General features: G+C 50.5%; 1 long non-coding RNA gene across 1 annotated transcript in view; it reads right to left on the reverse strand.

The window, feature by feature from the left end:
* Window positions 1-9,772: 9,772 nt before the first annotated feature.
* LOC142249146 (uncharacterized) overlaps window positions 9,773-14,341 on the reverse strand; it is a 130,231-nt gene continuing 125,662 nt past the window's right edge. The window contains exon 4 of the long non-coding RNA XR_012724997.1: window positions 9,773-10,365. This is a non-coding gene — a long non-coding RNA (uncharacterized LOC142249146). The remainder of the gene's footprint in view (window positions 10,366-14,341) is intronic.

Raw genomic sequence — 14,341 nt, forward strand, 5'->3', positions numbered from 1 at the left:
CATTTCGCTCTCCCAGGCAGGTGCACGGTGTTATCAGTCCAGTGGACCCACTAGTACCACGCTTTCCCCGTGAGCATAACACTCAGTGCCTCCTTCTCCAGAGCTCTCCATCTGTACCGCTAACTAGAAGAAAACCCAAACTAAACTGGACAACTTTCCCAACGTTTTCAGGAGACTCCCGGAAAAAGCGGAGACACCTCTTGACTCTCTGAAAAGTCTGCAAATTGCCAGGTCCTGCCAAATCTCCCGGAATCCTGAGATTCTGGAAGATTTCTTGGACCCCCAGCATCTTGGGAAAATCGGTATTGAAGGGGTTGGAGGGATATGGATTTTAAAAAGGGGTAATTATGTTCTGAAATTTTCAGCAGTGTTCAGCCTTGTATCGCCTTGATGACAACCAAGTACGAGAGATCCAGACACCAACTGCTTATCACCATAGGTAAAGAACAATTCTGTCATTTTTTTTTAACCTAATGGCTAAATTACTGATAATAATTCTAATAGCAGTTCTGAAAGGCATGGTTAGGTTCCTCAAGCTTCATTCTTTTATTCATTTCCAAATTCCTGATATGAAATTTCCAGCTTGATTCAAGTTTCAGCTTTTTCTCTTATGGGATTGTCCCTCCCAGTAATACGGCTGAATATAAGGTCTGCATGTCTTTCACAGGAATATAGGCTGGATATGGGGTCTACATATCCCATACAGTAATATAGGCTGGATGTGAGGTCTGTGTATCTCTTCCAGTAGTATAGGCTGGATGTAAGGTTTGTGTGTCCTTATCAGCAATATATCCTGGATGTGAGGTCTGTGTATCTCTTCCAGTAATATAGGCTGGATGTGAGGTCTGTGTATCTCTTCCAGTAGTATAGGCTGGATGTGAGGTTTGTGTGTCCTTATCAGTAATATAGGCTGGATTTGGGGGTCTGTGTATCCCTTCCAGTAATATAGGCTGGATGTGAGCTATGTATGTCTCTCCCAGTAATATAGGCTGGATGTGAGCTATGTATGTCTCTCCCAGTAATATAGGCTGGATGGGGGCTCTGTATTTACATCAATAATAAAGGCCGGATGTGATCTCTGTTTGTCGTGTTCAATATTATAGGCTGGATGTGAAATCTGATTGTCTCTCTTAGTATTATAGACAGGATGTGAGTTCTATATGTCCCTTGAAGTAATATATGCTGGGAGGTTTATATGTTTATTTGTCTCAGTAATATAGGCTGAATAAGAGCGCTAGTTCCCTTTCTTCAATATAGACTAGATGTGAGGTCTGTGTGTCCCTCAGCTTTCTGTGTGTTCAACCTAATAATACAGGTTTATTATGAGGCCTGTGTACCCCTCCCAGTAATATAGGCTGGAAGTGGTGTTTGCCTGTCTCTCCTAGTAATACAGGCTGGATGTGAGGTTTGTGTGTCACTTAGTAATATAGGCTGTATGGGAGGTTTGTGTGTCACTTAGTAATATAGGCTGGATGTGAGATCTGTGTGTTTAATTTTTCATTCATTTTCAGATTTCAGATATGCTGTTTACAGCCTGATACAAGGTTTAGGTTTTTCTCTTCTGGGAGTTTTCCTGCCAGTAATATAGTAATGATCTTAGCATCTCTCTCAGTAATATAGGCTGGATGTCCTGCATGTATTTAATTTAATTTCCATATGTTTCCTCTTTATATGTAGCCTGTTTTCTCTGCCCTCTCTGAAACTGTAAATGCTTTCACTCCTCTCCACATTGTGAAGATCTCTATAGAACCACCTTCACCTTTATACTGCTTTCTCTAACACTGAGAAGAAGGATAGAGTCAAAGACAGAGCTATCTCGAGCAGCTCTGAAGGACATTTTTGTAAAAGCACTGAGCTAGATTAAGGATTTACAGACAATCTAGAGCTGCAAAATGGTTCAAATAAGATTTTGAACATTTGAAAGATCATTCTTATTGGAGATAATTGGTAATGAATCTTAATTTGCCAAGACAGTCACAAATTTTGAGATTAGATCAATAAGATTTGTGTATCATGGTCAAAAAGTGGTATCTAGTAGTGGAAGTGTGGCGCCCTGGACTAGCCAGGTCGTCACAGGTAACACACAAACACCCCCACCCCCACTAGACAGTAACATTAGCCAAACACAAAACCCTTGTTGCCTCCCTCCAGGGTCTGATGTCCACACCAAATGGGGCGGAGCCAAGCGGTTGGCCCCACCCACCGAGGAGTTTACAGGCCTGGAGGCGGGAAAAGGAGTCAGTTAGAGTGTGGAGTTTAGTCCAGGAGGTGGAAGTGAGAGGAGTAAAGTGGAGAGTGTCTGGGTTTGTGGCCCAGGCACTGACAACAAGGTTGGCAGACGGTGGTAGCCGTTTGCAGGAGTGGTGAATCAACGCGGAACCGTAGGACCGGGGTCGGGCGTTGGCCCCCCGGTACTGACCGGGGAGCGAAGTGAAGCCAGCACACACAGGCAGGGCCATCGGACCCCGGCTAGGCTTGGAGTTTCCGTCAACAGTCAAATCCGAGTGTGACAGGAACCCCAGGGGTTTCATAACAGCCAAAGACCCGTTAGAAGGCAACCGCCGACACCGTGAGGGTATACAGCTACCGCCTAAGGCTAGAGACCCAAGGGCCAGCGCCTGCGGGCAAACGGACTCCTCCGGCATCCATATACCGGGGAGCGGACTACCGTTGGGGATCCATCGTAGTCAAACAAGTACACAAAGGTGCAGGGAAAGACAGCCGCTATCACCTGTCCGGGGAGAGACACTGCAGCCGGCTGCAGGACCCGTCCATCCAGCCGTTTGGCTTACTGAGGACTTTGTGCATCTCTTACTGAGTACACCCGTGCCATCCGGCACCGCGCCGCACTGTCCCTGCAACCCTGCACCTCACCAACCCTGCATCCCTGTCCCACCATCGGGCCCCGGGACCACCGACCCCTACCAACGGAGGGGGAAAACAACATCCCAGCTGCTCCCTACCATCGCTCCCGTGATCCCCGTCACCAGTAGCGGTGGTGCCCATCTTCACTACAACCCGTGGGTGGCGTCACGGACTAAATTCCCCAAAACCCACCACCCTTTTCACTCACGGGCGAGGAGCGCCGCTCAAGTCCCCGGATCCGGCCCACTGCTCGAGCCACCGAGCAGCAGCGCCGGACCCGAGCGTTAGCGAGCGCAGCGGCGGCTTCCTCCCCGCCAGCGACAAAACTTGGCGTCACGAACAGAATTGAACCCATCTACTTACCAGTAGAAGTGCGCCTTGTGATCTCTGCCGGCGGTGTCCGGCCGAAAATTTTGAAGCGCCGCCATCTTTGGTGCGAAAATCTCCCGCTCGAGCGTCTTCGAGCAGGGAAGGCGCGAATGCGAAGCCCCGCCCCCAACAAGCAGAAGTGCTAAAGAGAACCAAGGGGGGGGGGGGCGGGTGTATGTCTGCCTGATGTAGCCGAGGGCATAAAAAGCGGGGACGCCAGGACTCTGCAACATACCCGGTTCCTGGAAGCAGCGTGCAACATGTCCGCACCACCTGAGAGGCCCGAGTCTCCGGAGCCTGCCCCCGGGACGGTGGCGTGGCTGAATACCCAAGTGATGCTGTTGTGCTGTCGTAACCGGGCCCAAGTACGGGACCTGCTAAATCGCTGGACGGCTGAGATGGAGGAGCTGGCTGTGGTCGTGCGGGCGCATGAAATAGAGGCCATGCTAGAGGAGCTGGTGAGTGACCCACGCCCTTGTGTCCCTGAAGGACCGGCCGCTGCGGCTGAAGGACCCGGTCTACCCCTGGCCCCAGCAGGGCCCGCTCCATCACCTGTGCTGACCGCCCGTACAACCCAGCTCAGGCCACCGTCCCCGATGGAGATGGCGGAGTCCGTGTTGCCCCGCCAGGACCCGGAGGCCCGAGAGGAAGCCAGCCAATCAATAGCAGGAGCGGGTGATTTAGAAGAACCGAGGGAGGGCCTCCGTACACCGGCTGCCGACGGGTCACCTGCCACTGAGGAGCCACGAGTCTGGGCTCAGCTGGAAACTGTTACCGACCTACCAGGTCCCACCATTAACCCCCTTGAGTCATGACAGCAGCTCGGGGGCTGACACGGAGCCTGTCTCGGAGGAGGAGGGAGTCTTCGGCTTGTATGACATGGAGGCCACTTACATCCCTCGGAGCGGAAATAATGGATACCAGGCAGCTCTTCCTCGTCGCGCCTGCCGTGCGCTGCAGGGGCTGGAACCCGTGCTTCTTTACCTGAAGCCGGGTGAGGAGTACAGAAGTGAGCAATAGTGGCAGCGGCCCTCCGTTGCAAGCAAGTTGTCCCTGTTGGGACCCTCAGCAGTTCAAATGAATCAGAATCAAAACCGAAACTTCACCTGATTAGCTACTGTGATTATCCCGGCCGTTGCTGGCAAGTGTCCCTGGAGGGACTCTCTCTGTTTTTACCACCCACATGAGAAACTGCTCATGAACATGGCCGAGAACTGGCAGGCCACCCACGAACTGGTGGGCTTGTAAATAGTTTTGTGGGATGGAAACCGTTGCCGCCTCCGGAGAGGCAGATTGGAGGAAGGGCCCGCAGCAGAGCAGGCTGGGGCCCGGCCACCACCAGGACCGGTAGCCATCCTCCGGGGGTCAGGGGTCCCCCTGGACGTGGGGTCCCCTGAAGTGACAGCCGGGTGCGAGTAACTGTACCCGTTCACGCTCGGGCAGCCTGAACCTGGACTGGGGTCAAGGGGTGCTGCCTACTTCTTAGGGGCAGCATCAGGGCTAAGTTGCTTGGGTGGGAGAGCGGAAGACATCCGTCTGTCCGTCATTATTATAAGTGTTTTATATGTGCAACGTTCAAGTAACCTGACAAAAATGTTTTATATGTTTACATGTTAATTTATGTTTTTACAGTTTTGAAAAATAAAACCGGTGATGGATGGGCAGCCTGCGGACGGTCTGCATTTCACCAAGGGGGAATGTGGCGCCCTGGACTAGCCACAGTAACACACAAACACCCCCACCCCCACTAGACAGTAACATTAGCCAAACACAAAACCCTTGTTGCCTCCATCCAGGGTCTGATGTCCACACCAGGTGGGGTGGAGCCAAGCAGTTGGCTCCACCCACCGAGGAGTTCACAGGCCTGGAGGCGGGAAAAGGAGTCAATTAGAGTGTGGAGTTTAGTCCAGGAGGTGGAAGTGAGAGGAGTAAAGTGGAGAGTGTCTGGGTTTGTGGCCCAGGCACTGACAACAAGGTTGGCAGACGGTGGTGGCCGTCTGCAGGAGTGGTGAATCAACGCGGAACCGTAGGACCGGGGTCGGGCCGGTACCGACCGGGGAGCGAAGTGAAGCCAGCACACACAGGCAGGGCCATCGGACCCCGGCTAGGCTTGGAGTCGCCGTCCCCGTGGGTGGCGTCACGGACTAAATTCCCCAAAACCAACCACCCTTTTCACTCACGGGCGAGGAGCGCCACTCGAGTCCCCGGATCCGGCCCACCGCTCGAGCCACCGAGCAGCAGCCGCAGCAGCGCCGGACCCGAGCGTTAGCGAGCACAGCGGCGGCGTCCTCCCCGCCCGCGACAGAAGGTCTCCCTAGTTTGGGGTTCCTCCAGGGTGGGGTCTTGGGTGGGATGTGAACCAGTCTATTCTATATATGTCCCTGGATATGAAAAGCCGGGGTCAGAATAAAAACAATCTTCCTGATATAACCGCAGCACGTTATTATCCATGCCTAGTATAAAATCCTACTCAGGCTTGACAGTCCCACTAGGCCGCACTTCTCCTTGTTGTGCTCCTTTGAGGCCTATCCGGCCTTTCTGTGAGGCCTCCATGACATGGGCTTTCTGTGCATGAAGGGGTCCATGTCACCCCGAGGCGGCAGCCGAGCCTCTCACCGCCGTGTCGCTGGCTTGTAGATACCGAGGGGATAAGAATGGAGAAGAGCTGCAGGAAATTCACAGGTGATAAAGTTCAGCCGTACTGTCAACAGCCCGGAAATGAAAGAGCGAGGAAGAAATGAAGATTTATGGAAAAGCGGAGAGTGTATTATGTGCGCTATTGATTTAAGGCGATCGCGCCGCCACAGTCCAAATAGCTTCTCACTTGTTCGGGCCCGTCCCTGACAAAAACGCTTTCTCATCTGTTGACGAGACCGTGTCGTCATGGCAACGGCATCGGCACTAAAGGCCTCGATGGCTCCCGATAAGGAAGGGATAATAGACGCCTCTTAGCAAAGTTCACAGATCTTTTTTGTTCTCATTTCCTCTTGTTGCTTCGCGCCAGACTCTTCTCTCTGCGCCATTAATATCAGAGCAAAGCAGTGGCCTAACCTAGAAAATGGCGGAAAAAAGACAATGCAGCATTCGCCCTTTATGATACTGAGCTGTGTATCTAAACTTGTTCTGTGTTATACTGAGATGTGTACCTAATCCTGTATTGTGTGATACAGAGCTCTGTATCTAATCCTGCCCAGTGTGATGCTGAGCTGTGTATCTAATCCTGTCCTGTATGATATTGTCCGCTGAGCTGTACATCTAATCCTATCATGTTTGATACTATTTGCTGAACTGTGTCTCTAATCTTAATGTCTGATACCTTTTACTGGGCGGTGTATCTGTGGCACCCAGGGGTCAGGGGGTTAGTTGACAATACTCGGCACCGGGCCGATGGTGTCGGTTCCGGGGATGTCACGGGTGGCCCTGTCCGGCTTCGTGCCCCGAGGAGTCCACAATAAAAGGGGGTGATGAGGTTGGGAGTGATGTTTATCGTGACGCCACCTGCGGTACGCAGCCAGGGATTGGCCGCCGCTGCTGTCACTGTCCTCCTGGGCGGATGGTAATAGCAGCAAAGATGTTATCACTCCCCACAGGTGGAGCGGGCCCCGGTGAAATGAGGGCTGTGGGGACGGCTGGTGGCGCCGAAGCGCGGGGCGACGCCGCGGGCAATGACAAGGACGACACCGGGGTTGCGGTTCAAAGTTCTTTTTATTCACAGTTCGGAAGATGCCCCAGTGGTGCCGGTCTCTGCCATGATGGGCTCCAGCCGGTCCCTAAGAAAAAAGAAACAATCACCGGTGTCTGTGGAATATGAGACCTTCCCCCTCTGCACTTACTTGTGTATCCCAGTGGCTTGAAGCAACTTGGGGACCCCGGAGTTCTTGTAAAATATCCCATCCCGTATGCAGGTGGTGCGAATCCGCCATGGGGCCCGACTGTGATCTTGACACTGGACCGTATGAGTCACTGCGCTCCGGGAAAATGGGTGATAGGCGATGGGACTTGGAATCCCCATCCCCTGCAGATTCTGGTGGTCCAATGTGGAATATGTCCCACCCTAGGGCTCTGCACCCGGTCTAGCGCCCGCACTGTGGGAATGGTTAGGCTCGACCTCCAGCTACCATGTTCTCCTCTGTCTCACTAACTCCACCAGTTGCCTCTCGCCCTTTTCCAGTCTGCCCGGTTCTAGCAGAAGAAGCTCTCAAGCACTCTGTGCTGCGACCGTGTTATTCAGAGTCTCAGACTATTCTGAAGTGAAAATGTTTGTGTGTTCCTTACTCCCTCAGTGCAGCCCCCACCTTTCTGATGACTCACTAGTGGTTGTCTCACCAACCGGGATTTTCCCAGGCTGGCTGGCTTCCTAAGTTGTGTAACTGGCTGACTCACTGGCTGAATGTTGTGTAAGTGAAAAGACACCAATGGTTAACTCCTTCATCAACTGGGATAAGCATTGCACCTTAAATGAGATGCAATACCCTGTGGCACCTGAAACCTCAGGGGCGCCACATATCTAATCCTATTATGTGAGATACTGTCTGACGAGGTGTGTATCTAATCCTATTGTGTCATACTATTTGCTTAGCTGTGTATCTAATCCTATCATGGTGGGATACCATGTGGAATAATCTGTGTTGTTATGACATCAGACAATCTCAGCTCTGCTCCATCTTTACTCTTCATTTTATTTTTCTATGGTTGTAGCAGAGCTGAGTGTGCTGTGTGGCCCACCTCATAATATCAGCATTGCATTCATAGGCTATGTGCCCACGGGACTCTGTATCTGCGGATTTTTCTGCATCAAAATCCGCAGCTTTCCCCCGGAATCCGCACCTTTTCATAGGTGCGGATTTTGTGCGGATTTGACGCGGATTTTATGCGGATTTGACGCGGATTTTGTTGCGGATTTTGCGATTTTTTTTTTTAATTCAATTGAATAGGCAAAATCCGCACGAAAATCCGCACGATTTCCGCTGCGGAAAAATCCACAGCGTGGGCACAGCATATCCCAAATGCCATAGAAATGGCTGGGGAGTAGCTGTGCTGCAGATTTCTGGAAAATCCGCGGCTTTTCCGCGAGAAATCCGCGGCAAAATCCGCGCATTTTCCGCAGCGTGGGCACATAGCCATATACTGTATCACAAAAGTAATCCCAGCTTATTTCTTATTCTCTACGACCCCCATGTATGTTACCACGAGAGGCAGGGAAGGTACAATTTCAGCTCTGCTACATCTGTGAACAGAGGGATGCGGCCTGTGAAAATCTAACAGTAAAAATAAACACGCTCTTAACCAGATCTGCTTTACTACAAGAGATCAAGGAGAGCTTTTACCTTCACTGCAAACACATAATGGCATAATAGCCAAATGCATCCTCCATCCAGGTACGAGAGACAGTAATAAACCTGTATGGAGGAGCGCGGCGGCGTTTACGGCTGCTCGGCAGCTAAGGAAAATAAACCAAAAATCTGCAGAGGGAAGGAAATTGATGTTTGACAATCTACTTTATTTCATTATTTAGGAATTGTATTTTAAGCAATTTTTCAATAGAATGACATTATTATTGACAAATTCAGCTCTGCTACAGACAATCTAGGATATTTTGCCCCATGCGCTCTTATATAAGGTGTATAACATTGTGCAGACAGGAGCACAGCTATCAAAGGTAGATATGGTAGTTTGCAATCTCCAATATGAGTCTACTGCAGCGCCCCTAAACAACACTTCTATAGTTCATTCCTAGGTCGCCATAAACAGTATCTGAAATTGGTTATTGCAGCAGAGATTTTCTCGCAGCTGTCCTGCACATTTATTACAATTGTTCTAATAGGAAAACAATTCAGAAAAAAATCCAATTGCTTTAAATGCAATTACTAAAAATAGTTAAAGTGTAACTAAACTTTTTATACTTAATAAGTCTGTGAAAAATTATGAATTTTTGTCAAACACTGTATTACATCTGTCAAACACCATGCTGAAAGTGCTATTTTTACTGCCTAGTTCATGATCTTTTAGAAGCAGCTTTTAACTGCTGCTCTGGCATGAATCCCCACTCAAACAATATTTAGCAGCCTGTGTGAGCTTCTCTGATCCCCTCCCCCAAGCTCCAACAGAGAAGCGTTTGTAAATAGTATTTGATTTTGGATTCTTGCAGAGCAGTAGTTCAAAGCAACTTCTAAAAGCACATGAACGAGGCAGTAAAAACAGCTAAAACAGCACTTTCAGTATGACTTTTGAGAGTATATGAGACAGATGCCGAAGTTTGCAAAGGCTGATTAATAACACTGGTATGCAAAGTTTGGGTTTATTAATTTTTGTTCAAATACAATGACTGATTCTTATGTTATCTTATGTCCTGATTTAAAGAAAAAACTTATTTTTTAATCACCACGTATGGATTTTGCACAAAATGAGAAATTATGTACAAACAAGAAGAACAAGAAAAATCTCTATTGTAGCCAAAAATGTATACAATATTATATATATAATAATCTGCTGCATTAACCAATTTCAGATACTATATATATATATATATATATATATATATATATATACATACACACACACACAGTATATATATATATATATATATATACATGCAGACCAAACGTTTGGACACACCTTCTCATTCAAAGAGTTTTCTTTATTCTCATGACTCTGAAAATTGTAGGTTCACATTGAAGGCATCAAAACTATGAATTAAAACGTGGAATGAAATACTTAACAAAAAAGTGTGAAACAACTGATAATATGTCTTATATTCTAGGGTCTTCAAAGTAGCCACCTTTTGCTTTGATTACTGCTTTGCACACTCTTGGCATTCTCTTGATTAGCTTCAAGAGGGAGTCACTGGAAATGGTTTTCCAACAGTCTTGAAGGAGTTCCCAGAGATGCTTAGCCCTTGTTGGCCCTTTTGCCTTCACTCTGCGGTCCAGCTCACCCCAAACCATCTCGATTGGGTTCAGGTCTGGTGACTGTGGAGGCCATGTCATCTGGCGTAGCACCCCATCACTCTCCTTCTTAGTCGAATAGCCCTTACACAGCCTGGAGGTGTGTTTTTGGCTCCAGTGATGTCTCCAATCCTATCCCGGCTGCCCCATACATACAAAGGCATGGGTACTTCTTCAATTTTCCTTGCTGCCAAAAGAGCAAAGAGAGAGCTTTCAGCGCACCACATATTGACCATCCTTGATCCTCTTTATTACGTTCCTTGAGAATAAAAAGTCTAAATTCTCAGTTTTCCTTCAAGTGTACAGAATGCCCTACAAGCAATGAAGCACACTCGCTGCCATTGTGCAGTAGCATCTTTCAGACTTTTTTTGGGATGAAGCAATAGAGTCTCCACTCGCTCACATTGTACTCAATGTTAAATTTTTCCTTCAGCCCAGGAATATCCCTGCAATATCTAATATATAAAGCTGAATGTATGTGTGTGTGTGTGTGTGTGTATGTCCGGGATTGGCATCTGCACCGTCGCAGCTACAGCCACAAAATTTTGCACACTCACACTTCTGGACCCCGAGAGCGTCATAGGCTATGTTTTGAGGGGAAATTTTAACCCCGCGCTTTACAGTTATTCACCAAAAAGCCTGCCTCCATTAAAGCGAATGGAGCTGGGAGCCACAGTGCAGCCAGAACTTCAGAAGAATGCGCAGCCACGCCCTTAAATGGAATGTTGGCGTGTCACAATGCAGCCAGGGAAAGAGACAGACACAGACAGGGAAAGAGGCAGACACAGACAGGGTAAGAAACAGACATAGACAGGGTAAGAGACAGACACAAAGAGACAGACAAAGAGACAGACTGACAGGGAAAGAGACAGACAGGGAAAGAGAGGGACAGGTTAAGAGACAGACACAGACAGGTAAAGAGACAGGCAAAAAGACAGACACATGGAAAGAGACAGACAGGGAAAGAGAGGGAAAGAGACAGACAAAGACAGGTAAAGAGACAGACACAGGGAAAAAGACAGAGGGAAAGAGACAGACAGGGAAAGAGAGGGAAAGAGACAGGCAGGGAAAGTGACAGATAGATAGACAGACAGGAAAAGAGATAGATAGACAGACAGGGAAAGAGATTGAGACAGACGGAGAAAGAGACAGAGACAGTCAGAGACAGACAAGGAAAGAGACAGACAGACAAAGAGATAGAGACAGAGAGATATATACAGAGAGGGAGACAGACAGAGAATGGGAGAGAAACAGAGAGACAGTTACTATCCCGGGCGTTAATACATTCTATTTATACATTCTATCCCGGGAATGTTAATACATTCTATTTTGTTAACAACAGTTATTAACCCGGGCGAAGCCGGGCAGTACAGGTAGTATAGTAATAAATTTACTGTTTAAAATTTAAGGGTTATTCCCTCAAAAATGAAGTTATTCCCTACGCATTGTCTATGGGATACCGTTCTGATCGGTAGGGCAGGCCCAGTGATGCGAACATGGGGGATTCACTTCCATCCACTTCAATTAGGGAATTAAGTTTACTCACTTTAATTTAAAGGGTTATTCCCAAAAATCAAGTTATCCACTACCCCGAGGAGAACTTGATTTAGGGAAAGAACTCTTTAAGGTCATTAAACAGGGTAAAGTTAATTATCTAATGGTAATGGTACCTAATTACCTAACATTATCTATCTATATATATAATTGCCTTATTCTGTCTGTCTGTCTGTCTGTCTGTCATGCTCCAAAATTGCGCCCCCACACGGATTGGCCAGCCGCTCGCCCAGGCTCCGCCCCCCCCCACAGATTGGCCTCTCGCCCCGGCACCCTGCAGGCATTGGCAACTCGGCCACGCCACGCCCCGCCCCCCTCACGCAATGCACGCTAGCTCTGGCCCCGCCCCCCCGCGCATTCCCCGAACTGACACAGTCACGGAGCCACGACTCCAAGGTGAGTACTGTACTCCCCCCCCAACGGGAGCCCACATCAGCGTACGCCGCCAACCCAGCCGATACTTACCCTCGCATTGCTGGCCTTGCCGCCGTATGCTGGTGTGGGCTCCCGTGCGAGCGGAGGACGGGATACGTTGGTAACCATGCTAGCATAGTTACCAGCTGGTAACCATGCTAGCATAGTTACCAGCACATCAAGGTCCTGCAGCGGCGGAAGATCCACACGCACACACATAACAGCACACACATACACACACATCAGATCACACTCACTCTCACAAACACCTCACACACACCTCACACACACATCGCATCCACACACTCACAGCATCCGGCGATATCGCTTGCTTCTCGGCCTCGATACTGTGCTGTTGTGACCTTCCAGGACCTGCCGGAGGATCACATGGCCAGAAGCATGTGGTATCTCCGGATGTTGCGAGTATGAGCGCGTATGTGCAATATCATCAATGTGTGTGTGCGTGAGTGTATGCGATCGGGTGTGTGTGAGTGTATGCGATCGGGTGTGTGTGAGTGTATGCGATCAGGTGTGTGTCGGTGTGTGTGAGTGTATGCGATCGGATCTGTGAGTGTCGGCAGAGGAGCATGGCGTGCTGGAGGAGGCTGGGAGGAGAGAGGCTGATCCTGGGGAAGGCTGGGATGGGGAGGCTGATGCTGGGGACAGAGAGGCTGATGCTGGGATCAGAGAGGCTGATGCTGGGATGAGAGAGGCTGATGCTGCGGACAGAGAGGCTGATGCTGGGGACAGAGAGGCTGATGCTGGGGACAGAGAGGCTGATGCTGGGGACAGAGAGGCTGATGCTCGGGACAGAGAGGCTGATGCTGGGGACAGAGAGGCTGATGCTGGGGACAGAGAGGCTGATGCTGGGGACAGAGAGGCTGATGGTGGGGACAGAGAGGCTGATGCTGGGGACAGAGAGGCTGATGCTGGGGACAGAGAGGCTGATGCTGCGGGGAGAGAGGCTGATGCTGGGGACAGAGAGGCTGATGCTAGGGACAGAGAGGCTGATGCTAGGGACAGAGAGGCTGATGCTGGGGACAGAGAGGCTGATGCTGGGGACAGAGAGGCTGATGCTTGGGACAGAGAGGCTGATGCTGGGGACAGAGAGGCTGATGCTGGGGACAGAGAGGCTGATGCTGCGGGGAGAGAGGCTGATGCTGGGAGGAGAGAGGCTGATGGTGCGGGCAGAGAGGCTGATGCTGCGGGTAGAGAGGCTGATGCTGGCGCAGCATGGCGGATGGAGCACGTTTGGGAGTGCGCAGCATGGTGGATGGAGCACGTTTGGGAGTGCGCAGCATGGCGGATGAAGCACATTTGGGAGTGCGCAGCATGGCGGATGGAGCACGTTTGGGAGTGCGCAGCATGGCGGATGGAGCACGTTTGGGAGTGCGCAGCATGGCGGATGGAGCACGTTTGGGAGTGCGCAGCATGGCGGATGGAGCACGTTTGGGAGTGCGCAGCATGGCGAATGGAGCACGTTTGGGAGTGCGCAGCATGGCGGATGGAGCACGTTTGGGAGTGCGCAGCATGGCGGATGGAGCACGTTTGGGAGTGCGCAGGATGGGAGATGGAGCACGATAGGGGGTGCGCAGCATAGGGGATGGAGCACGTTTAGGAGTGCGCAGCATGGCGGATGGAGCACGTTTGGGAGTGCGCAGCATGGGGGATGCAGCACGATGGGGAGTGCGGAGTATGGCGGATGGAGCACGTTTGGGAGTGCGCAGCATGGTGGATGGACCACGTTTGGGAGTGCGCAGCATGGCGGATGGAGCACGTTTGGGAGTGCGCAGCATGGGAGATGGAGCACGATGGGGGGGTGCGCAGCATAGGGGATGGAGCACGATGGGGAGTGCGCTGCATGGGGGATGGAGCACGATGGGGAGTGCAGAGTATGGCGGATGGAGCACGTTTGGGAGTGCGCAGCATGGCGGATGGAGCACGTTTGGGAGTGCGCAGCATGGCGGATGGAGCACGTTTGGGAGTGCGCAGCATGGGAGATGGAGCACGATGGGGAGTGCGCTGCATGGCGGATGGAGCACGTTTGGGAGTGCGCAGCATGGGGGATGGAGCACGATGGGGAGTGCGCTGCATGGCGGATGGAGCACGTTTGGGAGTGCGCAGGATGGGAGATGGAGCACGATAGGGGGTGCGCAGCATAGGGGATGGAGCACGATAGGGAGTGCGCTGCATAG

This window comes from Anomaloglossus baeobatrachus, chromosome 8 (assembly GCF_048569485.1).
Source record: "Anomaloglossus baeobatrachus isolate aAnoBae1 chromosome 8, aAnoBae1.hap1, whole genome shotgun sequence".
NCBI classification, from domain to species: Eukaryota; Metazoa; Chordata; class Amphibia; order Anura; family Aromobatidae; genus Anomaloglossus; species Anomaloglossus baeobatrachus.